This window comes from Schistocerca cancellata, chromosome 2 (genome assembly GCF_023864275.1).
Source record: "Schistocerca cancellata isolate TAMUIC-IGC-003103 chromosome 2, iqSchCanc2.1, whole genome shotgun sequence".
In the NCBI taxonomy this organism is placed as follows: domain Eukaryota; kingdom Metazoa; phylum Arthropoda; class Insecta; order Orthoptera; family Acrididae; genus Schistocerca; species Schistocerca cancellata.
In genome coordinates this window covers 972492591-972519213 of record NC_064627.1, presented here as the reverse complement: position 1 = coordinate 972519213, position 26623 = coordinate 972492591, and positions in this window count along the sequence as shown.

Here is a 26623-nt window from a genome sequence, read left to right as displayed (position 1 = left end):
CGCAAACGGGTCCGTAACAGGCCCGTCACAGGAGAAGCGGGTGCAGTTGGTGTGTTAGCTGCTGTTGCCATGAACCCACACATGAGTACACGGGACATTACGAGAGCCGGTTGACTGAGTCAAAGTAGTGTCATGCGCATACTGCATCGTCACCGCTTTCACCCGTTTCATGTGTCGCTACATCAGCAATTACATGGTGATGACTGTAATCATCGAGTGCAATTCTGTCAATGGGCATTAACAGAGAATGCGTTGCAGTCCTACCTGTTTACCGATGAAGCGGGTTTCACAAACCACGGGGCAGTGAATCTACGGAACATGCATTACTGGTCCGTGGACAATCCTCGCTGGCTCAGACAGGTAGAGCGACAGCGACCGTGGACTGTAAATGTATGGTGCGGAATCATTGGCGACCACCTCATTGGTACTCACTTCATTGCAAGGGCCCAAACAGCTGCAACATACATCGCGTTTGTACAGAATGATCTGCCAACGTTGCTCGAAAATGTCCCACTGGAAACGCGTCGACGTATGCGGTATCAGCATGATGGTGCACCTGCACATTCCGCAATTAATACTAGGATGACCCTTGACAGGATGTTCGATGGGCGTTTCATAGGACGTGGAGGACGCTTAAATTGGCCAGCCCGTTCTCCTGATCTTACACCTCTCGACTTCTTTCTGTGGGGTACGTTAAAGGAGAATGTGTACCGTGATGTGCCTACAACCCCAGAGGATATGAAACAACGTATTGTGGCAGCCTGCGGCGACATTACGCCAGATGTACTGCGGCGTGTACGACATTCATTACGCCAGAGATTGCAATTGTGTGCAGCAAATGATGGCCACCACACTGAACATCTATTGGCCTGACATGTCGGGACACACTCTATTCCACTCCGTAATTGAAAACGGAAACCACGTGTGTACGTGTACCTCAACCCTCATGGTAATGTACATGTGCGTCAGTGAAAAAGACCAATAAAAAGGTGTTAGCATGTGGGCGTAATGTGCTGTTCCAGTCTCTTCTGTACCTAAGGTCCATCACCGTTCCCTTTGGATCCCTACGTAATTCGGTGCTCTCCGATACACACAATCGCACAGCGGAGGAGTGGTACTCAAGCGTCAATTTTAGGTTACAATATCTCCGGATGTAATTAACATTTTACAATGCAACAAACGGCACTGATTACGTATTTGATTATATGTTCAGATGTGCTAACAAAACTAACGGGGTTCCATTTTAAAAAAAACTAGGTTTGTGTTAAAAAACATACTTCCGTGCATTTTTTTATGGTTTGTATTAACCAATTACACTAGCCCCTCTCCTCACGTTCGGTCTGTGGAATCGATTCGTCAGTATTTGATGTGGTTTACGAAATATATCCAGCGGTAATGTTAGGTGACTCACCCTGTATACTCTTAAAATTATGTATTTGATTCAAGCTCTGTATCATCATACGATAAATAAAATAAATAAATAACGCCACAATGATTTAATAGGCCTAGTTGTACTGGAGGTTGCATTTCTTTGCCTTTCTCCAATGTTTGAAATGATTTATCCTGCCAGTTTCAGTGGAACGTAGACTCTGAACTACAGAGCATTTTCACATTAACACATCAGAGTCAGAGGTAAAACGACTGCTAGGTGACAGAAAAAAAATATTAGAACCAAATGGGATCAAGGCCGGGATCTTTATTGGGAGCCAAGCGATAACCTTGATGTCCGTGAGGTCCACTGGTATACTGAGAAGTGCAAGAGGAGCCGTATTTGTGGTACTGTTTACAAATTAATTACAGAAAAATGATAAAAGAGCCCAGCGTTTGTTAGTTAGTTAGTTACGACGAGTAAAAGTAGAGAGAACTTGCTGTTCTGTTCACTATCAGTGTTGCAGATCCACATACAATTCTGATGGCAGTGGGTTAGAGGTGAGGTACACGAAATATTTAATTTCCCATTTTTCAAACTCCCTGCTTGCTCTTCAAATCATTCAATGTGTATATTCGACAGAGAAGCCAGTCCAGGACATTTACGACACCCTCCTCCGCATTGAACAGCTAAGGAGGAAGGTGTAATTCTTATGGGTACCAAGGCAATGGAACAGCTATTGCAACGGTGAAGGAGGCCGCATGACTCATACTGTAATATAGTGTGGTTTACCTTTATATGCAACGGCCCTGCTGATGGACACAGGATATAGCCCACAGGGAGCATGAATGGCTGGAAGAGCGGTATAACAGATTACTTCCGGTGCAGGCATTTACGTTGGTGTGGCGTAACTTCTTGTAGCCATTAACAGCACGCGCATATCTGTACTCTGTAGTTTGGTGAAGAAATCTTGTTTAAACATGAAATAGCACGTAATTGTTTTCTGGTTACTTGCTGTGCAGTTTTGATGATGACACACGAATCAAAAGTCTAGTATATTTACGCGTGAATTCTCATACGATTTCTAAAAATAAGTAGATTACAATATAGCTTCACCCAAAATTTTAACCTTTGTTAAAAGATAATCATTTATCTTCTCCATATAATTCGTTTTTCAAACATTTATTGAATTACTGCTATATTCTTTTATGTTACTTGTTTTATTTTTTAATTAATCTAACTGAAACCTAGTAGTTAAGGAAGGCAGGATTCGGTTACGATTGTGGTCGGGGCCGTAATCAGTTACTATTGGTTGCCTTTTACAGTTACACACATTAAAAAAAAAACAGTAATTCCAGACTCAACAATAAATAAAAATATACCACACGTTATTAAAGCATCTGTGTAAATAATAGAAATTCTTCCAATCCATATGTGGCACACAGCAAACCACTGCTTAACAGTATTAATTAAAAAACAGTCTTGGTAGCAATTTTGGTTTTTTATTTCTTAACGAATATATCAGGCCAACATCGCCTTCGTTAAACTCAGTAAAAACTAGGAATATAAAATGGTAAAATCATTACCTTTCCTAGATGGACGCGAGAGGCACCAGGATCTGCATAGCGCGTTCCCGTTCACAGGAGCGAGTAACAGAGTAAGATCTTACTCTGTTACTCGCTCCTGTGAACGGGAACCCGTTATGCAGATCTTGGTGCCATTCGCGTCCATCTAGAAGAGGTAATGATTTTACCATTTTATATTCCTAGTTTTTACTGAGTTTAACGAAGGCGATGTTGGCCTGATATATTCGACGATGCCCTTTGGCTACACTGACTAAAGGATTATTCTAAGAAATACCAAATTAAGGTATTTGCTCTTTCAATATTTGATCTGTTTATACATGCTTATAGGTTATCCAAGTGTGCACAATGCGATCGCGATTCTTAAATAGATGTATTTGTTCTCTTTTTTCTATGGAGATAATCTGAAGATGCCTAAATAAGGCGAAACGCGTCTTTGAAAAATAAAAAAACCAAAATAGCAACCAAGACTGTTTTTAACTAATACTGTGTAAATAATAGTGTTTTCAGTGCGTTACAATTTAGCGAATCACCATAAAATACAGATGTAAATAGTGTTTTAAAAAGCAAGCCACAGTGATCACGGCTGAAGGCCTTACAAGCCAAGAAATTAAGAACGTTTAAAAACTCGCTGTAATTTACAACTTACAGATATTAAAATATTAAAAGGCAAGTGGCCACAAACACAGCATAAGGTATCAGGGACCAGGAATGGCAGTAAATAAAATTTTAAGACTTACTGCTAAAATACAAATACCAATTTTTCTAAGCAAATGACCACAATCACAGCTGAATGCCCTACATGCCAGGAACGGCAATTATATAAAAAACTTTAAAAAACCTGCTGTAAAACAGCCAACACAATAACAAAGGTTAATTTAAAAGGAAAAGCAACTGATCAACAAATGGGTGGGATAAAATGACGTAAACTTGGTAACACAACAATTTAAAAACGAAGAATGGCAATTATATTAAAAATTTAAAACCATGCTGTAAAACAGCAAATACACTCCTGGAAATTGAAATAAGAACACCGTGAATTCATTGTCCCAGGAAGGGGAACCTTTATTGACACATTCCTGGGGTCAGATACATCACATGATCACACTGACAGAACCACAGGCACATAGACACAGGCAACAGAGCATGCACAATGTCGGCACTAGTACAGTGTATATCCACCTTTCTCAGCAATGCAGGCTGCTATTCTCCCATGGAGACGATCGTAGAGATGCTGGATGTAGTCCTGTGGAACGGCTTGCCATGCCATTTCCACCTGGCGCCTCAGTTGGACCAGCGTTCGTGCTGGAAGTGCAGACCGCGTGAGACGACGCTTCATCCAGTCCCAAACATGCTCAATGGGGGACAGATCCGGAGATTTTGCTGGCCAGGGTAGTTGACTTACACCTTCTAGAGCACGTTGGGTGGCACGGGATACATGCGGACGTGCATTGTCCTGTTGGAACAGCAAGTTCCCTTGCCGGTCTAGGAATGGTAGAACGATGGGTTCGATGACGGTTTGGATGTACCGTGCACTATTCAGTGTCCCCTCGACGATCACCAGTGGTGTACGGCCAGTGTAGGAGATCGCTCCCCACACCATGATGCCGGGTGTTGGCCCTGTGTGCCTCGGTCGTATGCAGTCCTGATTGTGGCGCTCACCTGCACGGCGCCAAACACGCATACGACCATCATTGGCACCAAGGCAGAAGCGACTCTCATCGCTGAAGACGACACGTCTCCATTCGTCCCTCCATTCACGCCTGTCGCGACACCACTGGAAGCGGGCTGCACGATGTTGGGGCGTGAGCGGAAGACGGCCTAACGGTGTGCGGGACCGTAGCCCAGCTTCATGGAGACGGTTGCGAATGGTCCTCGCCGATACCCCAGGAGCAACAGTGTCCCTAATTTGCTGGGAAGTGGCGGTGCGGTCCCCTACGGCACTGCGTAGGATCCTACGGTCTTGGCGTGCATCCGTGCGTCGCTGCGGTCCGGTCCCAGGTCGACGGACACGTGCACCTTCCGCCGACCACTGGCGACAACATCGATGTACTGTGGAGACCTCACGCCCCACGTGTTGAGCAATTCGGCGGTACGTCCACCCGGCCTCCCGCATGCCCACTATACGCCCTCGCTCAAAGTCCGTCAACTGCACATACGGTTCACGTCCACGGTGTCGCGGCATGCTACCAGTGTTAAAGACTGCGATGGAGCTCCGTATGCCACGGCAAACTGGCTGACACTGACGGCGGCGGTGCACAAATGCTGCGCAGCTAGCGCCATTCGACGGCCAACACCGCGGTTCCTGGTGTGTCCGCTGTGCCGTGCGTGTGATCATTGCTTGTACAGCCCTCTCGCAGTGTCCGGAGCAAGTATGGTGGGTCTGACACACTGGTGTCAATGTGTTCTTTTTTCCATTTCCAGGAGTGTATAATAGTAAAGGCCAATTTAAAAAGACAAGCAACTGATAACCACACGCCAGGAACAGCAATAACATTTTAAAAAATTAGAAATCTGCTTTACAACAGGAAGTAAAATAGAAGATTATTTTAAAAAAACAAGCAACTGATCACTATGGTGGCGGGGTGGGGGGGGGGGGGGATAAGATAATAAAACACAAGAATCAAGGGATCATAGACGATGCTCCAGGAATCGACCTCTGAAAGGATCAGGCAACAAACTTTTTCGCGAGCGATGAAATAGGCAGCTAAGAGTTGCATTCACTTCACAAGATGAAACTCAGACTAGTGGCAGTCTACGAACGACTAATGATAATCTTACTGAGGCTACCTGACGTCCGATAAACCAAATGCAACGATGGAAGAATACGCCAAAAGCACTCCACTCGCTGCTCTTCGCCTCTGCGGCACTACGAGCAGCAACACGAACCCAAGCCACTGGAGAATCGAGAGATATCACAGTAGTGGAGGTTTCTGTACTTGGATTGAAATGCACTCATCTTAAAACTTGCTGGATCCGGTTTACCACGAGGCCATGCACCCTCGTGACCACAACCCTTCCATGTGGCAGCTCATGCGCGCCACCAGCGGTCCCAGTATGTTCTTGCACTGTGCGGACCTGGCTCCTCCTGACAAGGGAACCTCCCCCTCGCACCCCCTCAGATTCAGTTATAAGTTGGCACAGTGGATAGGCCTTGAAAAACTGAACACAGATCAATCGAGAAAACAGGAAGAAGTTGTGTGGAACTATGAAAAAAGTAAGCAAAATATACAAACTGAGTAGTCCATGCGTAAGATAGGCAACATCAAGGAGAAGATAAGGGTAGGAGCACCGTGGTCCCGTGGTCAGCGTGAGTAGGTGCGGAACGAGAGGTCTTAGGTTCAAGTCTACCCTCCACTGAAAATTTTACTTCCTTTATTTTCGCAAAGTTATGATTTGTCCGTTCGTCCATTGACGTCTCTGTTCACTGTAATAAGTTTAGTGTCTGTGTTTTGCGACCGCACCGCAAAACCGTGCGATTAGTAGACGAAAGGACGTGCCTCTCCAATGGGAACCGAAAACATTTGATCGCAAGGTCATAGGTCAACCGATTCCTCCACAGGAAAACACGTCTGATATATTCTATACGACACTGGTGACGGCATGTGCGTCACATGACAGGAATATGTTGTCGACCCACCTAACTAGTACACTTAGCGAATGGGTAAAAAGATTCTTCTACCTTGGCCGATAATCACTCCCAAAAAAGTGATGAAAACGTAAGAGTTTGTCACATAAGCTGAAAATAAAAAATTAAACTTTTCACTCGAGGGAAGATTTAAACTTAGGACTTCTCGTTCCGTAGCAGCTCTCGCTAACCACGGGACCACGGCACTCCTTAACTCTTATGGTCCTTGATATTGCCTATCTTCGCATGGACTACTCAGTTTGTATATTTTGCTTATTTTTTTCATAGTTCCACACAACTTCTTCCTGTTTTCTCGACTGATCTGTGTTCAGTTTTTCAAGGCCTATCCACTGTGCCAACTTATAACTTAATCTGAGGGGGGTGCGATGGGGAGGTTTCCTTGTGTGTCCCCAACCGAACTGCCACACTCACACGACACGGACAAACAACCACATCGCCCCAAAGATAGGGCTACAGTTACTACATATCGATAAACGGCGCTGCTGCCACTAGCGGACAGGCAACGCTTGCGAAACGAGTGGCGCCAGTCAACACGAGAAGAAGACAAACAACTGCAAGCATGCCAACTAAACGATACTGTCTGGCCTCAAACAGAGGGCGGAAACCTACAAACAACACCAACGCGAGCCGCAGCATGGCTCAGTAACTGCACCGCTGTTCTATTGAACTGTGTACAGACGCCAGTTAACATGTTGCCCTGTGCCCCGTTCAGAACAGTAAATAATTTACAGTTTAAGAAATCAACAAGTAATAAAAACGTACGTTGTTTACCTGCACTGTTACCTTGCGTATGCGGCACAAACTTCCCACTTTACCTGCATTCATTCATACTAATGTACTTCTTTTTACGTATCATTGTGTGAGAAATGCTCTTAGCTGGTCGTTTCACTACTGCATAGGTACAGGCTGACTTTTGCGAGATTCTTTTCCTGAGCATGAGACTCCTGAGTCACTTCCATTCACTGTTCTTTCCCCAATGGTGATTACAAAGAAACATGATGCTCAGTGTCCTTACGTGGAATGTCTTAATGGGTTCCCACTCATTTCGCAACAACAAAATCGCACTAAGCCTCTCATACTACCTTCCAGCTTCTGAGAGCGAAAAAGCTCACGAGAGTTCATTATTAGCTCGGCAGTCAGTGAACGGTTTCAACCTCCACCAATCATTACAGAGGACATATTGCTGTAGTAGTTACTTCTCTCCAGAAAATATTGTTCGGAGGCGATTCATGATTTTACACGTCTGGAGAAATATCAAGTTGTGACTAACAACTAGGTACTAAAGGATGACTGTTATCTGTATGTTTTGACAAAGGAAAAAGAAAAGATTTGTAACATGACTAAACAAGAAGCAAGTAAAAACTAACAATACTTAAATATAATTTCATATTTCAGTGAAACTGTTAAAACAATACAAAATGCATCATATTACCGAGAAGTGGCAATTCTTCTAGTTATGTCGATATGTCCAGCAAAGTATTATTAAAGAGGATCACATAGGTAAAAACATAGGGCGAGGAAAAACCGGTGGTTTGCTTAGCAGGTGCTGATTGCAGTTGAGGAAAGGAGAAAATACATAAAAGCGCAAATTAAGCAGGCAAAGGGGAACAACAACATCTGAAAAATGTGATTGGCAGGAAGTGAAGAAGGGCTAAGCTGGAATCACTAGAGGTCAAATTGAAGGCTGTAGAAGACTGCCTAAGTAGGGGAAAGATAGATGCCACCTACATGAAAATTAAAGAGGCCTTTGGAGAAAAGAGAGGCATCTGTATCAAGATCACGAGTTCAGATGGTAAGCCAAAACCAAGCAAACAAGGCAAACCTGAAAGGTGGAAGAAATATATAAAGAGGAACACACTTAAGGACAATGTTAAAGAAAGAAAAGAGGATGTAGGTGAGAATGAAGTGGGAAATATGACACTGCGAGAAGAATTTGACAAAACGTCAAACACCGGTGTCAATGTGTTCTTTTTTCCATTTCCAGGAGTGTATTAAATGAAGTGTAACCCCCCCCCCCCCCCTTCCGCGTCCAGACCATCACTCCTGGTTATCGGGCTGTATGGCGGGCGACGGTTAAGTTGGTATCCCACCGCTGCCTGAAGCGTCCGAGCGTCCCTTCGGCCTGGAATCTATTTGACTGGAGTAGAATTTTCTTGATGATGAGTCCCGCTCCCAAATGAGCCCTGATGACCAGCGAAGAAGACCTATGTGGACAAACCCCAGACAGTGGAGGGATACCAGCCGGAATGTCGTCCGCCATATGGCCCGACAGTCAGGTGGCATCTCATTTCATAGCAGCACCCCTCTAACCTTACAGCACGTCCACGGTGTTCTACACCCTGTTTTGTTGCCCTTCATGATAACTCATTCGGGCTTACATTTCAGTAAAATGACGCCCGTCCCCACATGGCAAGAATTCCTACTGCTTGTCTTCGTGATTGACATACCCTACCTTGGCCAGTTAGGTTGCCGGATCTTTCCCCGGCTGAGACCGTTTGGAGTATCCCACTATCTCAGGATTTTGCCAATCTAACGCGCGAGCTGGGCGGTGTTTGTCACTATATCCCTCAGAAGGTCATACAACAACTCCGCCAGTCAGTGCCATGCTGAATAACTGCTTGGAACAACGCTTTTCTAACTTGGTCAATTTGCGAAACTCTTTCTCTTGAACAGATAATCCACTTTTTCTGAAATTTTAATTGGTTCAAATGGCGCTGAGCACTATGGGACTTAACTTCTGCGGTCATCTGTCCCCCAGAACTTAGAACTACTTAAACCTAACTAACCTAAGGACATCACAGACATCCATGCCCGAGGCAGGATTCGAATGTGCGACCGTAGCGGTCGCGCGGTTCCAGACTGTAGCGCCTAGAACCGCTCGGCCACACCGGCCGGCGAAATTTTAATTATTTATTTGTCTGTAGAACGAAAAATCAGTCCAAGTTGATTTTTTTTTACTTTTTATTCATTCGGTGACTAGTTTCGGGCAGAGACGCATTATGAATTCGTCATAACATAATCGAAAACGGCATTTCCGACTAGTTATCTGTATGCAGTGTAAATGTTCATTGTATATTTTTGACATCTTCGGAAATGCCATTTTCGACTACGTTATGATGATTTGGAAATGGGTCTCGGCCGGAAACTAGTGATGGAAAGAATAAAAAGTATAAAATTGAAACTTCGACTGGATTTTCGTTCTACTGATTAACAGAAGTTGCCGACCCAAGCTACTTCAGCATGCATCGTTTTTTTTTTTTTTTTTTGTCATAGATCGTATTTACAGTGTAATTTAAAAGAACAGACACACGGGCACTACATACTAATACGTATATTTCCCAAACTGTTAACACGTTTGATGAAGAAGTATAGTTACTCGCTTGGAACCTGTGACGTTAATAGAACTCATAACTTAGTCGCATTTGATCTTCAGAGCACTCTTTTCGGTTATAAGCCTTAAGACTAGACATATCTCATATCAATATTCCGACTTTTCATGGGAGGTTGAGATGAAACAAGACCATTGTTATGCAGTTTTCATAGTCCATTGTGAAACTCTGATGATGCGATAAAGCCTAAAGAAGTTATCAAGAGTACAGCAGTTATCGCCTGAAGACTGGTAAGCACGCCATAGTGCTTACCTATGCATTACTGAGCACGCTGAATGCATCCGTCTTCCAATCGTAGCTCATGTCGGTAGGAATGACGCCTGTCATCTGTGTCTGGAGACCGTTAGTTGCTATACGCAGGATTGGTGAAGGCAGTATGTATAAGTACGTATAATGTATAAGTATGTATAATGTGCACATATGGGTTCTGCGAACAGAGAAACTGCTCCACAGGCTCAAAAAAATAAAAATTTTTGATTTCGGAGAGGAAAGAGTATCAACTCCATGAATTACAAAGAGCAGCATTCGACGTGGCTGATAGGAGAAAGAAAATGTTAGTGTAGTATTACAGTACCTGACGGAAGAAAATCACCCAAAAGTTTGGATGTCAATGTAACTTCATATACAGGGTTATTACAAATGAGTGAAGCGATTTCACAGCTCTACAATAACTTTATTATTTGAGATATTTTCAAAATGCTTTGCACACACATACAAAAACTCAAAAAGTTTTTTTAGGCATTCACAAATGTTCGATATGTGCCCCTTTAGTGATTCGGTAGACATCAAGCCGATAAACAAGTTCCTACCACACTCGGCGCAGCATGTCCCCATCAATGAGTTCGAAAGCATCGTTGATGCGAGCTCGCAGTTCTGGCACGTTTCTTGGTAGAGGAGGTTGAAACACTGAATCTTTCACATAACCCCACAGAAAGAAATCGCATGGGGTTAAGTCGGGAGAGCGTGGAGGCCATGACATGAATTGCTGATCATGATCTCCACCACGACCGATCCATCGGTTTTCCAATCTCCTGTTTAAGAAATGCGGAACATCATGATGGAAGTGCAGTGGAGCACCATCCTGTTGAAAGATGAAGTCGCCGCTGTCGGTCTCCAGTTGTGGCATGAGCCAATTTTCCAGCATGTCCAGATACACGTGTTCAACCGTTTCTTCGCTTACTGCAGGCCGACCCGTTGATTTCCCCTTACAGAGGCATCCAGAAGCTTTAAACTGCGCATACAATCGCCGAATGGAGTTAGCAGTTGGTGGATCTTTGTTGAACTTCGTCCTGAAGTGTCGTTGCACTGTTATGACTAACTGATGTGAGTGCATTTCAAGCACGACATACGCTTTCTCGGCTCCTGTCGCCATTTTGTCTCACTGCACTCTCGAGCACTCTGGCGGCAGAAACCTGAAGTGCGGCTTCAGCCGAACAAAACTTTATGAGTTTTTCTACGTATCTGTTGTGTCGTGGCCATATGTCAATGAATGGAGCTACAGTGAATTTATGAAATCGCTTCAATCATTTGTAATAGCCCTGTATGTACATGCTACCGGTAGAATGTAAATGGTTAAAGTTGAATTTCGGCCACAAGATTGCATTAGGGCTGTTCGCGTTTAGTGTTATTAGCAGGCCCAGTAGGATATATACATAGGGTGTTTCAGAACACCGTTTTAAAAATTGGAGGGCGGGTTCCTCAAGGGGAGTTTTACTATCTTTGGCCCCAAAAAAGCATGTTCTTTAAGAATTTTTTCTCGGGATGTGTTATAGATATCAATGTCAAATTAGGTCAAAATGTTTATTGATACTTCCTCTACAAACCGAAATTTTGTCGACCGGAAATGTAGAAAAGCAAAGGCGAGAGTGCCGTCGGAACGAAACAAAATTTCGATGTAGACCTCCACGCGCGATATTTTCACAGGTTAGCCGGCTCGCTTAAGTTATTTGGACCATAGGAAACAAAATGGCGGTCATTTGAAACAAAATAGGGTTTTTTCATCGATTTTTCGACTTCGCCCGCCAAGTAAAAATATTTAAGGTTGATGGATCGGAACAAAACTGGTACAACTCCTAGACAATTTAGTTAGCTTCGTCGGAAACAAAGAATCATGCCAATCGGTTAAGTAGATTTGAAGTTATCATACCGTGCGATAAAAAAAGTCATTTCGAGAAAAACGCGTTTGAAGTTTTGACTACATATAAATGCAATATTATGCAACTTAAACGTTGAATCTGATATTCCGGGTCCATAAACTAGTCCTTCCTCTTCCTCATAGAGGGCGTTTTGCTCGATTTGGGCCATCCTGCGCTGCTCCAGAGCCGCTCGCACTGCCGGTGACAAGCGGTTTTCGGCCGCTTGAATCCGGTGGTCGTCCGAATGCTTGGCGAAATGCGTCGAATAGAATCCCAGGGCGACGTCCATCGTTGTCATGGTCTTCAGAATTTCTGAATACCCTTCGTTGAAGCTGCTCACTGCCAGGAAAGGCGCAATCTCCAAAGTCTTCGCACCAGAATGCAAATGCTTGGGGGCTAACTTCCAAACACACGCGTTCAAACTTTCATCTGAATTTTGTGTGTTTCCTCCCAAGCACCGGTACAATAACTCGTCCTGCGAAAGAAAAAAAAACTGGTGCGTGAAAAATGCCGATTTCAGGCAGGTGCATATTTTTGTTCAACCGCGAATAACAAACATTTCCGTTCGGTTTTTTAAAAAAAGTCATTTTCGAATACCCTGTTCACTCTAAGAAAAAAATTACGACGCCCGCGAAGGAATTATCGGTATGGGATAGCAATCGGTAGATATGACGTAAATGTACAGACAAACAAGTGATAACAATTTCAGAAAAATGTCTCGCCGTGAAGGCAACAAAACTAGATGTAGAATATCGTCGACGTAGCGTTTTGCTGTAAGAGTACCTCGGATGACGACTAAAGGAGTTCTGCTATGAAATGAAACGACACCAAAGACTATCACTCCTAATTGTTGGGATGTACGGCAGGTGACAAATGGTTCAAATGGCTCTGAGCACTATGGGACGTGACATCTGAGGTCATCAGTCCCCTAGAACTTAGAACTACTACAACATAACTAACCTAAGGACAGCACACACATCCATGCCCGAGGAAGGATTCGAACCTGCGACCGTAGCGGTCGCGCGGTTCCAGACTGTAGCGCCTAGAACCGCTCGGCCACCGTGGCCGGCGGCAGGTGACAGTGAGGCTGGAATTCCACTGCTGCCTGGGGCTCTCCAGACCCTTTCGCCGGTCATCGGGGCTCAGTTCGGACCGAGACTCATCACTGAAGACAATTCAGCTCCAGTCAATGAAATGCCAGGCCAAATGTGGCCAACACCATTGCAAACGGGCTTGTAGGTGTATAGAGGTCAACGGGTAGTCAGTGCAAGGGGCGCCGGAGGTCAGCCTCCTTTCTGCGAGCTGCCTATTAATGGTCCTTGTGGTCACTGAAACACCAGATCAGTGATAATGAGGAAATGGGGCTCTGAGTGTGCCCCTGATGATTGCTCGGTCCTCACATTCTATGATCTCTCTAGGTGGACTGCTTCCGTCCTGACGCTGCGTTTCGGTCATGGTTCACCCATTCTTGCCAACACTGTAGGACAGTGGCATCGCTCCTACTTGTGGGGCGGCGAGTACGTTACTTCGCTGGTTTAAAGTTTTGATCCCGTCTTTAATCACGTGAGCCTGGCAACTAATTTGGTGGTCAGCCAGAAAGCGAAGGGAAACATACTGACCTTAGTTTCCAGCCCACTGAAAGAATAGTGTCTGTTTCCCATTTCTTTGCGGGATCGGGACTATGACTTTAGTAAAAGTTTAAAGTTCCAATCAAGATTTAATTTAATTAAAGTTTCTCACAAACAACACTTAAAATTGCGTTATGTTCAATTGAAAGCAAGTCTTTCTAATCTAAAAGCACCTTTAGCAGTTCAGAGGCGACCTCTACGGTAACTTCCTACCAGATTGTTTTTCGCCCTGACTAACATCACTCAACTCAAAGTTCGCAATAAATGTTCAAAAATTAATGCTCGCCATAAAAGTGGAAATAAATTCACCACTTGCCACGCGGAATTGAATTTCACACGGGCGGCGCACTAACAGTTATTTTACCGAATTATAAACGATCCAGGACGGTGTACAGTCCTCGCGAGTTCACTATCCGTTTTCACTGCCAAATATGCGCTTGTCACAGCTCGGCTCTGACGTCATACTAGGCAGAGCGCGACCAGAATTTTAACTGGCGTGGACCTCACAGTGTCCGAGAGCGAAGTGAACCTTTCTAACAGACTTGGCCACTGTTTCTGTGTTTCGATACAGTGTATCGATACGTGGAACTGTTTCAGTGTTTCAGAACGGCTGTGGTTCACTGTTTCGAAACAGTGGTGTTTCATTCCGCCCCTGTCTCGGATAACCGGACCAGATTCGATCTCGAGCCAGACACAGAAAATGTATTGTTGTTTCAAAATAAGGCTGTTTCAGTCCACCTGTGCTTGGAACGGACTAATTGAATCGAAACAGTGATGTTTCATTCCGCTCTGTGTCGGACGAGATTCGGGCTCGGCACAGGTACTGAAACACAACATACCACTTCGTGAAACACTTTCAAGAGTGTCGAAGTCTTTTTGACAAGCAATAGTGTGAAGCTTAAGATATCCGAAAATAAAGCTTCGTTTCTAGTTGACTGTCCTATTCCGAAATGGTGTAACATCTGCTTTATAAACGCTTACCAAACAGTGAAACAACGCATACTATTCACATTTAAAATAATAAATATGTGAAAATCATTCAGTTGAATTACACTTTTTTTTATAACATATGCTTCTCTGCTTATGTACAGTAATCATATTAAGAATCGCAAGTAAGCCTACAACATTTTGAATAAAAAAAGCGTAGAGTCAGTTATTAGACATATACATAAATTTGATGTAGGTATAATTGCAAGCAATCTGTTTGACATATCACTGATAGTGTAATGGTGAACAGGAAGGGCTGGGAAGCATGGTGAATTTATAGTAACGGTTCGAAACACCTTGAAAGACAAAATTTTTTTCTGTTAAATTTTGTTATTTATTCGAATTATTTGGCCTTATTTGTGAGTCTATAGTCACTGTGCCTATTATCCACAATGATTCCCTTTCTGTGCATGGAAATAAGCGGGATGGGTATATTACCCACACTAACGGAATGTGGGAATCCCAGTAGCATATCCGTTGTTTCTGCAGTTTGCTCCCACCTCCAGTTCCGTTCGTGGTGGTTCTTCTATCTTCAGCTATGGCTATCCTCAGCCCATTGAAAAGTATGAAAGCCACACGAAACGAAAGCAGCGCATTTGCTGCAGGAAATACGAAACTGCCAAGACGCCTAACTGACAGTTTCATACTCATTTGTGTTTATGTGGACATACTTATACAGTAGACATTCAAGATGATAAAATGTGTAGGTTTATTAGATTACAAAACACAAATTGTTTCACTGTTTCGAAACAGCGTATCGAAACATTACATTGTGCTGTTTCATTTGTTTCGGAACAGTTACGTGTTTCAGTTTGCCCATCTCTACTTTCTACTGCTTCAGGGGCTGTATTTATAAGGTGCCGGTGCGGACTGCCGAGAAAACATCTGTTGTCTCTGTCTATTTGCATACGGCGGCAGTCTACAAACGACCGCTATCTCGGGCTCATAATCTTTAATAATATAGTTACCAATTACTTCAGAAACTTCTTAATTTTTGCTGGTTTGCAGATACGCAGTTTGAAAGCACGTAGAAAGTTTCAGCTCGCTAGAATGAAAATTTTGCTTAACAGAATTTATTTACTGGAACTAACGGTAGATTGTTACCTCTGAACCATACCTTTGCTAAGACTTATATCAGTTGCTATTTATGTTACAAGTCTTTAACTTGGTGTAGCTCTATTATTTGATATATCTGATCATCTGGTTTAATCAAAATCCTCTATCATTAAAATTTCAAGTACTTAATCTACAATACTGAGGTACATTGTAGTTACAAAATTAGTTTTTATTTAATTACTCAAAAACTATAAGAGGAAGATTAATGTGGACTCTCTGTTATTATTTTTGGGGTGTGTTTGTTGTTGTTGTTGTGGTCTTCAGCCCTGAGACAGGTCTGATGCAGCTCTCCATGCTACTCTATCCTGTGCAAGCTGCTTCATCTCCCAGTACCTACTGCAACCTACATCCTTCTGAATCTGCTTCGTGTATTCATCTCTTGGTCTCCCTCTACGATTTTTACCCTCCACGCTGCCCTCCAATACTAAATTGGTGATCCCTTGATGCCTCAGAACATGTCCTACCAACCGATCCCTTCTTCTGGTCAAGTTGTGCCACAAACTTCTCTTCTCCCCAATCCTATTCAATACTTCCTCATTAGTTATGTGATCTACCCATCTAATCTTCAACATTCTTCTGTAGCACCACATTTCGAAAGTTTCTATTCTCTTCTTGTCCAAACTATTTATCGTCCATGTTTCACTTCCATACATGGCTACACTCCATTCAAATACTTTCAGAAACGACTTCCTGACACTTAAATCTATACTCGATGTTAACAAATTTCTCTTCTTCAGAAACGCTTTCCTTGCCATTGCCAGTCTACATTTTATATCCTCTCTACTTCGACCATCAACAGTTATTTTGCTCCCCAAATAGCAAAACTCCTTTACTACTTTAAGTGTCTCATTTCCTAATACAATTCCCTCAGCATCACCCGACTTAATTCGACTACATTCCATTATCCTCGTTTTGCTTTTGTTGATGTTCATGTTATATCCTCCTTTCAAGACACTGTCCATTCCATTCAACTGCTCTTTCAAGTCCATTGCTGTCTCCGACAGAATTACAATGTCATCGACGAACCTCAAAGTATTTATTTCTTCTCCATGGATTTTAATACCATCTCCGAATTTTTCTTTTGTTTCCTTTACTGCTTGCTCAATATACAGATTGAATAACATCGGGGAGAGGCTACAACCCTGTCTTACTCCCTTCCCAACCACTGCTTCCCTCTCATGCCCCTCGACTCTTATAACTGCCATCTGGTTTCTGTACAAATTATAAATAGCCTTTCGCTCCCTGTATTTTACTCCTGCCACTATTAGAATTTGAAAGAGAGTATTCCAGTCAACATTGTCAAAAGCTTTCTCTAAGTCTACAAATGCTAGAAACGTACTTTTGCCTTTCGTTAATCTTTCTTCTAAGATAAGTCGTAGGGTCAGTATTGCCTCACGTGTTCCAACATTTCTACGGAATCCAAACTGATCTTCCCCGAGGTCGGCTTCCACTAGTTTTTCCATTCGTCTGTAAAGAATTCGTGTTAGTATTTTGCAGCTGTGGCTTATTAAACTGATTGTTCGGTAATTTTCACATCTGTCAACACCTGCTTTCTTTGGGATTGGAATGATTATATTCTTCTTGAAGTCTGAGGGTATTTCGCCTGTTTCATACATCTTGCTCACCAGATGGTAGAGTTTAGTCAGGACTGGCTCTCCCAAGGCCGTCAGTAGTTCCAATGGAATGTTGTCTACTCCGAGGGCCTTGTTTCGACTCAGGTCTTTCAGTGCTCTGTCAAACTCTTCACGCAGCATCGTATCTCCCATTTCATCTTCATCTACATCCTCTTCCATTTCCATAATACTGTCCTCAAGTACATCGCCCTTGTAGAGACCCTCTATATACTCCTTCCACCTTTCTGCTTTCCCTTCTTGGCTTAGAACTGGGTTTCCATCTGAGCTCTTGATGTTCATACACCTGGTTCTCTTATTTCCGAAGGTCTCTTTATTTTCCTGTAGGCAGTATGTATCTTACCCCTAGTGAGATAAGCCTCTACATCCTTACATTTGTGCTCTAGCCATCCCTGCTTAGCCATTTTGCACTTCCTGTCGATCTCATTTTTGAGACGTTTGTATTCCTTTTTGCCTGCTTCATTTACTGCATTTTTATATTTTCTTCTTTCATCAATTAAATTCAATATTTCTTCTGTTACCCAAGGATTTCTACTAGCCCCCGTCTTTTTACCTACTAGATCCTCTGCTGCCTTCACTACTTCATCCCTCAAAGCTACCCATTCTTCTTCTACTGTATTTCTTTCCCCCATTCCTGTCAATTGTTCCCTTATGCTCTCCCTGAAACTCTCTACAACCTCTGGTTCTTTCAGTTTATCCAGGTCCCATCTCCTTAAATTCCCACCTTTTTGCAGTTTCTTCAGTTTTAATCTACAGCTCATAACCAATAGATTGTGGTCAGAGTCCACATCTGCCCCTGGAAATGTCTTACAATTTAAAACCTGGTTCCTAAATCACTGTCTTACTATTATATAATCTATCTGATACCTTTTAGTATCTCCAGGGTTCTTCCATGTATACAACCTTCTTTCATGATTCTTATACCAAGTGTTAGCTATGATTAAGTTGTTCTCTGTGCAAAATTCTACGAGGCCGCTTCCTCTTTCATTTCTTAGCCCCAATCCATATTCACCTACTACGTTTCCTTCTTTCCCTTTTCCTACTTTCGAATTCCAGTCACCCATGACTATTAAATTTTCGTCTCCCTTCACTATCTGAATAATTTCTTTTATTTCATCATACATTTCTTCAGTTTCTTCATCATCTGCAGAGCTAGTTGGCATATAAACTTGTACTACTGTAGTAGGTGTGGGCTTCGTATCTATCTTGGCCACAATAATGCGTTCACTATGCTGTTTGTAGTAGCTTACCCGCATTCCTATTTTCCTATTCATTATTAAACCTACTCCTGCATTACCCCTATTTGACTTTGTGTTTATAACCCTGTAGTCACCTGACCAGAAGTCTTGTTCCTCCTGCCACCGAACTTCACTAATTCCCACTATATCTAACTTTAACCTATCCATTTCCCTTTTTAAATTTTCTAACCTACCTGCCCGATTAAGGGATCTGACATTCCACGCTCCGATCCGTAGAACGCCAGTTTTCTTTCTCCTGATAACGACATCCTCTTTTGGAGTGTACTGAAGCATAAAACAAATTTTCAAGTTTCTAAGTCCATTATTTAGCGCTTCTGATTTTTCCGAAAAACGTGTATTCTGGCGTTAATTTTTGTTTTATGGTTTTGGAAACCATCATCACTTATTTATAACTTCTAACCACACCTTCTGACCAAATTCTGGCTTCCTAGCGTCATTATTTAGCGCCGCTTAAAACGGCATTTTTCCGTAAACTATTAAGTTTATAACATCACGACTTGGTATTTGGAACATTATTACACTAAACTATAATTTAACAAAGTTTTAAACATAACTTTTGATTTTTAATTTCATACTAAATTGTGGTGCAATACTTGTGCGCTACATGCAGACGCGTTAAGGTGATGTGGCGCTACTAGCAGTGAACTGGGGTGAGTCCCGGCGCACTCGATCGTCTCTGTATCACACACACGATACAGCGCTCGGTTTGCTTCATACTCAAATATCGAGTTTCGTCAATGACTCCAACCGGCAAGCAGCGTACTCGTGTGAGACAGCGCTATCAGCCGGCCGGTGTGGCCGTGCGCTTCCAGGCGCTACAGTCTGGAACCGCGTGACCGCTACGATCGCAGGTTCGAATCCTGCCTCGGGCGTGGGTGTGTGTGATGTCCTTAGGTTAGTTAGGTTTAATTAGTTCTAAGTTCTAGGCGACTGATGACCTCGGAAGTTAAGTCGCATAGTGCTCAGAGCCGTTTGAACCATTGGAACAGCGCTATCAGCACCTGACAGTTTGAAAGCAGCCTATTGTGGTTGTCCATTTGGCCGGATCGTCGAATTGCGCAATATCTAGATTTGTGGGACATTCGGATGTGACAACGATCCAATGTTGGGCTGCACAGAAGCGTGAGGGCAGACATAGTCGTCATCAAGTAGGGGAGGATCGCCGTACTGTGCACCAGGCACACCGTAACACCTTCAAAATGATAGGGTTTGATTGTTTTGTTTCTGCTAACAAAAAATGGTTCAAATGGCTCTGAGCACTATGCAACTTAACTTCTGAGGTCATCAGTCGCCTAGAACTTAGAACTAATTGAACCTAACTAACCTAAGAACATCACAAACATCCATGCCCGAGGCAGGATTCGAACCTGCGACCGTAGCGGTCGCTCGGTTCCAGACTGTAGTGCCTAGAACCGAACGCCCACACTGGCCGGCTTCTGCTAGCAGGTCAGGATCAACTTAATTACTATGATTCATTTCGTATTCTCTACTGCTCACTGCCGCGCGGGGTAGCCGAGCGGTCTAAGGCTCCTTGTCACGGTTGTGTGGTGTGTGTGTTGTCCTTAGAGTAAGTTAGTTTAAGTTAGATTAAGTAGTGTGTAAGCTTAGGGACCGATGGCCTCAGCAGTTTGGTCCCATAAGACCTTACCACAAATTTCCAAAATTTACTGCTCACTGATTGGATACCTTTTCTACATATCGCTTGGAACTCTTTGTCATTGACAAACGGCAGTACTGACACAGTCGGACCAGAGTGTTACCCTTCCTTCTATCACAACTATGTTAAAATTTAGCTCGAAACTCAGCTAATTACTCACAGAAATCTTTTGTTTCTGTAGCTCATCTGTAGATATCTGTTCCGAATGGCCTTTGGTAAATGAAACCGTTTCTCTCAAAACATAGTCGACACATCTTTAAAATATTTCTCAAATTCTACTGTATACACAGTACCACTATGATCAAAAGTACAGACTTCCATATTATACATCCAACATCTTGTCAGCATACACATTGCTGCTATTATAGGCGCCCTGAACATATGATTGACGTGAGTTTCCAATTGTACATATCCGGCTGCAGTAGCTTCGATTAGTTTTTAAGGATGTTATTATATGTTTGCTTCATGCAGATCATTCATTCCTCTTTAATACTTTTACTGGGTTGATTGGTATCGGCCTTAACCCATTCGTGTGCTCATTTGCAGTGTTCCTGCACAGACTGGTTTTGAGTTTCCTGTTATGTGCATATTGATCTTGCAATTTTTCTGTCCTGTCTTGAAAATTTTTAGTAACTGCCTCCGCTTTTCCAGGCACTACAGAGACGAAGCGCAGGACATGTCAATAAACAGAATTGCAGAATATTGGCAACGGAAAATCCGCACGCACATCAACCGGTACCACTTCAGTCCGATTTCATTTTGCTGTTTATGCGGTTTTGGGCCCCAGGACTATTTAAAACCGATTTTTTTTCTGTCCGATGTGGTGCGACCTTGCCGTTGTGGATGGACTTACTGAACAAAAGTGCCACAAATGTTGGCTGCCGAACTTGTGAAGACGCACATTGAACTGCACGGATGGTGTAATGTGCAGCCCAAACCATAGCCGTCGTATTGCGATTCACGCCATTTGTAGCTGACCCCATTTATGGTGAGACGCTAAAATTGCCACCCGTTAGCAAAAGTTTCGTTAAATTTGTCTTTGTTTCATGACTTTTCCCCGGGCGTCAATAATATGCTGTTCAAATTGGATGTCATTCTGAGCAGTGGTTCTCTTTCTCCAGCGTTTTCAAACTGGAACATTAATTATGGACACTCTGTATGTCTAACAGTAATCAAACTAAATGCCTTGCATAAACGGAGTATTGTAACTGCTGATATTGCGAGTGTGAAACCTGCGGCACTATAGCTGCAAATTGCAAGTCACAGTTAAGAGATAAAAGCAGTATCCGAAAATCTTCGAGCACCTGGGCAGTACAACTATTTCCATACTGATTTTATGCCCTGACAGCCTGTGACGCATCATGACTCTCGATGAAAGCGACAACTCATTGCAACAGGGACTTCACAGGCTGCAGGTGCGTTGCAGAAGCATGCTGACTCATTACAGCTCAACAAGTTCCAATAGTTTACACTACTGGCCATTAAAATTGCTACACCACGAAGATGACGTGCTACAGACGCGAAATTTAACCGACAGGAAGAAGATGCTGTGATATGCAAATGATTAGCTTTTAAGAGCATTCACACAAGGTTGGCGCCAGTGGCGATACCTACTACGTGGTGGCACGAGGAAAGTTTCCAACCGATTTCTCATACACAAACAGCAGTTGACCGGCGTTGCCTGGTGAAGCGTTGCTGTGATTCCTCGTGTAAGGATGAGAAATGCGTACGATCACGTTTCCGACTTTGATAAAGGTAGGATTGCAGCAGATCGTGATTGCGGTTTATTGTATCGCGACATTGCTGCTCGCATTGTCGAGATCCAGTGACTGTCAGCAGAATATGGAATCGGTGGGTTCAGGAGGGTAATACGGAACGCCATACTGGATCCCGACGGCCTCGTATCACTAGCAGTCGAGATGACAGGCATCTTATCCGCATGGCTGTAACGGATCGTGCAGCCACGTCTCGATCCCAGAATCAACAGATGGGGACGTCTGCATGACAACAACTATCCGTACGAACAGTTCAACGACGTTTGCAGCAGCATGGACTATCAGCTCGGAGACCATGGCTACGGTTACCCTTGACTCTGCGTCACAGACAGGAGCGCCGGCGATGGTGTACTCGACGACGAACCTGGGTGCACGAATGGCAAAACGTCATTTTTTCGGATGAATCCAGGTTCTGTTTACAGCATCATGATGGTCGCATCCCTGTTTCGCGACATCGCGGTGAACACACATTGGAAGCGTGGTTTCGTCATCGCCATACTGGCATATCACCCGGCGTGATGGTATGAGGTGCCATTGGTTACACGTCTCGGCCACCTCTTGTTCGCATTGATGGCACTTTGAACAGTGGACGTTACATTTCAGATGTGTTACGACCCGTGGCTCTACCCTTCATTTGATCCCTACGAAACCCTACATTTCAGCAGGATAATGCACGACCGCATGTTGCAGGGCCTTTCTGGATACAGAAAATGTTCGACTGCTGCCCTGGCCAACACATTCTCCAGATCTCTCACCAATTGAAAACGTCTGGTCAATCGTGGCCGAGCAACTGGCTCGTCGCAATACGCCAGTCTCTACTCTTGATGAACTTTGGTATCGTGTTGAAGCTGCATGGGCAGCTGTACCGGTACACGCCATCCAAGCTCTGTTTAACTCAATGCCTAGGCGTATTAAAGCCGTTATTACGGCCAGAGGTGGTTGTTCTGGGTACTGATTTCTCAGGATCTATCCACCCAAATTGAGTGAAAATGTAATCACATGTCAGTTCTAGTATAATATATTTGTCCAATGAATACCCGTTTATCATCTGCATTTCTTCTTGTTGTAGCAATTTTAATGGCCAGTAGTGTACAAACCCTGCTCGAAAAATCTAGTTACTCACTACAACATTTATTATTTTATTCATCTGTTTTAGCTGCATGTGCCTACGATGCGCATTACACAGCGAATGACCAAGCTGCACACGTTTGTCTAAGAGGGCTGCTGTAATCTCAGTAGGACTGGGACACTTCTTCGCAAGAACGGAAAGGAGTACCCACGATGTGCAACCTATACAGATGTTTGTAAAAACACTGGTAGTTAAATTTGAGTCATGTGCCTTTCAATTTGAAATGTGAAACTAATGTATTTTATTGTGGTATACGTTGGTAATATGACAATACCAGAATAAAGGTTGCGTTTTTTTCATTTTGTATAGGGAATTCATAACATTTTACATGACTATAGCGTTTCTCTGTAACACAAATATCGTGGTTAGATTGTAAACGTCCAAGGGGGCGACGTTAGCTAACTCCAAATGCATGAAATAAAGTTTTTATTTAAAAAATAAAAACAGTCGACGCAGGAAAATGACTTTCCTCAAGAGAACGCGAAAACTGAACAGAGGTCCAGGCGAGATGGAATGCCTGTCAGATTCTAAACAGAATTTGCGTCTGAGCTAGCCCCACTTTTAACCATGATGTCACGCAGATCACTCGAACTAAAAAGAAACTGTGCCAGTTAGTTGGGAGAAACTACAGGTTGGTCAACCCCGTGTAGTAGAAGGGTGACAAGTAATCTACTGAATTACTGTCCAGCACCTTTGACAACCATGAGTCCTAGAATCTGAGATTAGTCGTATTCCACGACACCAGCATGGATTCCGAAAACAATGGTCATGTGAAGCCTAGTTCGCATTTTACTCACATGTCATCCTGAAAGTCATGGATCAAGGCAATCAGGTAAATTCAGTATTAGTTGACTACCAAAACGTATTTGACTCTCTACCGTACTATTAACAAAAGTACCACGATAAGGAGTATCAAAAGGAATTCGTGTCAGTGTTGTGGATTTATTGGTAGGAAGGCGTTACTATGTATGGAGCAACTTCAGGCGTACCTCAGGAAAGTGTGGGTGGGACTCTTGCTGTTCATCTTGTCTACAGACGATACTAATAGTAACTTCAGGAAAATTGCGGATAATGCAGTTATATATAATGAAGTACTATCTGATAAAAAAAAAAAGTGCACAAATATTCAGGCATATCTCGATAAAATTTCAGAGCACTGTAAAGACTGGCAACTTGTTTTATATATTCAGAAATGTAAAGTAATGTACTTCACAGAATACAGAAAAGTAGCACCAGAGTACTACAACACCAGTGAGTCATAATTGGAATCAAAGAGCTTATACAAATACATAAGTGTAACAGTTTGTACGTTTATAAAACGGAATGTGTACGTAGGCTTCGATGTAGATAAAGCAATGGACAGAAGGGTTTATTCCCAGCATAGAGGGAAAATGCAGTCAGTATACATAGAAGGTTCCTTACAAAACACTCGTGCGAAGAATATTGCTCAAATGTGTGGGACCCATACCAACCAAGCCTAATAGTGAACTGAACGTTTGCAAATGACAGCACAAATAGTCACAATTTTGTTCGACCCAAAGGACAGTGTTTCGCAAATTCTGAAAGACCTGAACTGGCATATGCTTGAAGATAGGCACCAACTATTCCTCGAAAGCAACCTTATAGCTTAGAGTTTCACGAACCAGTATTAAGTTAGGAATGAACTACATTACCTCACATATCGCTCATGTAGGGAACGCGGAAACAATATCAGAATAACTACACCCATACCGAGGCATTTACACAATCATTCTGCAAGGTGGTTATAATTTCGCACCTTAGAAGAACTCATCCACATCTATAAACACAATTAGGTATCATTTGATAGGTTGTACATCGTATATATGAATATACACTCCTGGAAATGGAAAAAAGAACACATTGACACCGGTGTGTCAGACCCACCATACTTGCTCCGGACACTGCGAGAGGGCTGTACAAGCAATGATCACACGCACGGCACAGCGGACACACCAGGAACCGCGGTGTTGGCCGTCGAATGGCGCTAGCTGCGCAGCATTTGTGCACCGCCGCCGTCAGTGTCAACCAGTTTGCCGTGGCATACGGAGCTGCATCGCAGTCTTTAACACTGGTAGCATGCCGCGACAGCGTGGACGTGAACCGTATGTGCAGTTGACGGACTTTGAGCGAGGGCGTATAGTGGGCATGCGGGAGGCCGGGTGGACGTACCGCCGAATTGCTCAACACGTGGGGCGTGAGGTCTCCACAGTACATCGATGTTGTCGCCAGTGGTCGGCGGAAGGTGCACGTGCCCGTCGACCTGGGACCGGACCGCCAAGACCGTAGGATCCTACGCAGTGCCGTAGGGGACCGCACCGCCACTTCCCAGCAAATTAGGGACACTGTTGCTCCTGGGGTATCGGCGAGGACCATTCGCAACCGTCTCCATGAAGCTGGGCTACGGTCCCGCACACCGTTAGGCCGTCTTCCGCTCACGCCCCAACATCGTGCAGCCCGCCTCCAATGGTGTCGCGACAGGCGTGAATGGAGGGACGAATGGAGACGTGTCGTCTTCAGCGATGAGAGTCGCTTCTGCCTTGGTGCCAATGATGGTCGTATGCGTGTTTGGCGCCGTGCAGGTGAGCGCCACAATCAGGACTGCATACGACCGAGGCACACAGGGCCAACACCCGGCATCATGGTGTGGGGAGCGATCTCCTACACTGGCCGTACACCACTGGTGATCGTCGAGGGGACACTGAATAGTGCACGGTACATCCAAACCGTCATCGAACCCATCGTTCTACCATTCCTAGAGCGGCAAGGGAACTTGCTGTTCCAACAGGACAATGCACGTCCGCATGTATCCCGTGCCACCCAACGTGCTCTAGAAGGTGTAAGTCAACTACCCTGGCCAGCAAGATCTCCGGATCTGTCCCCCATTGAGCATGTTTGGGACTGGATGAAGCGTCGTCTCACGCGATCTGCACGTCCAGCACGAACGCTGGTCCAACTGAGGCGCCAGGTGGAAATGGCATGGCAAGCCGTTCCACAGGACTACATCCAGCATCTCTACGATCGTCTCCATGGGAGAATAGCAGCCTGCATTACTTCGAAAGGTGGATATACACTGTACTAGTGCCGACATTGTGCATGCTCTGTTGCCTGTGTCTATGTGCCTGTGGTTCTGTCAGTGTGATCATGTGATGTATCTGACTCCAGGAATGTGTCAATAAAGTTTCCCCTTCCTGGGACAATGAATTCACGGTGTTCTTATTTCAATTTCCAGGAGTGTATAAAGGAGACTGACACTGTCACGTACACCGTGTAAATAATTGTTAACGTTTATTGCACG